This window comes from Bison bison, unplaced genomic scaffold (genome assembly GCF_000754665.1).
Source record: "Bison bison bison isolate TAMUID 2011002044 unplaced genomic scaffold, Bison_UMD1.0 scf7180017851950, whole genome shotgun sequence".
NCBI classification, from domain to species: domain Eukaryota; kingdom Metazoa; phylum Chordata; class Mammalia; order Artiodactyla; family Bovidae; genus Bison; species Bison bison.
Genome location: NW_011482523.1, coordinates 1 through 978, shown reverse-complemented (window position 1 = coordinate 978; position 978 = coordinate 1).

Genomic DNA, 978 nt, shown 5'->3' with positions numbered 1-978 from the left:
GCAAAAAGTACTGCAATGAACACTGGGGTATGTGTGTCTTTTTCAATTTTGATTTCCTCAGGGTATATGCCTAGGAGTGGAATTGCTGGGTTGTATGGTGGTTTTATTGCTAGGTTTTTTAAGGTATCTCTATACCGTCTTCCATAGTGGCTGTATCAATTTACATTCCCACCAACAGTGCAAGAGGGTTTCCTTTTTTCCACACCCTCTCCAACATTTATTGTTTGTAGGCTTTTAATGATGGGCATTCTGACTGGTGTGAGGCAAGATCTCATTATAGTTTTGATTTTCATTTGTCTAATAAAGAGCCTCTTGATGAAAATGAAACAGGAGACTAAAAAAGGTGGCCTAAAACTCAACATTGAAAAAACTAAGATCATGGCATCAAGTCCCATCACTTCATGGCAAATAGATAGGGAGAGAATGGAAACAGTGAGAGACTTTATTTTGGAGGGCTCCAAAATCACCTCAGATGGTGACTGCAGCCATGATATTAAAAGATACTTGCTCCTTGGAAGAAAAGCTATGACAAACCTAAACAGCATATTAAAAAGCAGTGACATTACTTTGCTGACAAAGGTCCCTATACTCCAAGCCATGGTTTTTCCAGTAGTCATATATGGATGTGAGAGCTGGCCCATAAAGAAGCTGACCACTAAAGAATTGATGATTTTGAACTGTGGTGTTGGAGAATTCTCATTGAGAGCCCTTGCACTGCAAGGAGATCCAACCAATCAATCCCAAAGGAAGCAAGCCCTGAATACTCATCGGAAGGGCTGAGGCTGAAGCTGAAGCTCCAATACTTTGGCTACCTGATGCAAAGAACTGAGTCCTTAGAAAAGACACTGAGGAGAAGGGGACAACAGAGGATGAGATGGTTGGATGGCATCACCAACTTGATGAGCGTGAGTTTGAGCAAGTGCTGGGAATTGGTGCTGGACAGGGAAGACTGGCGTGCTGCAGTCCACGGAGTCACAA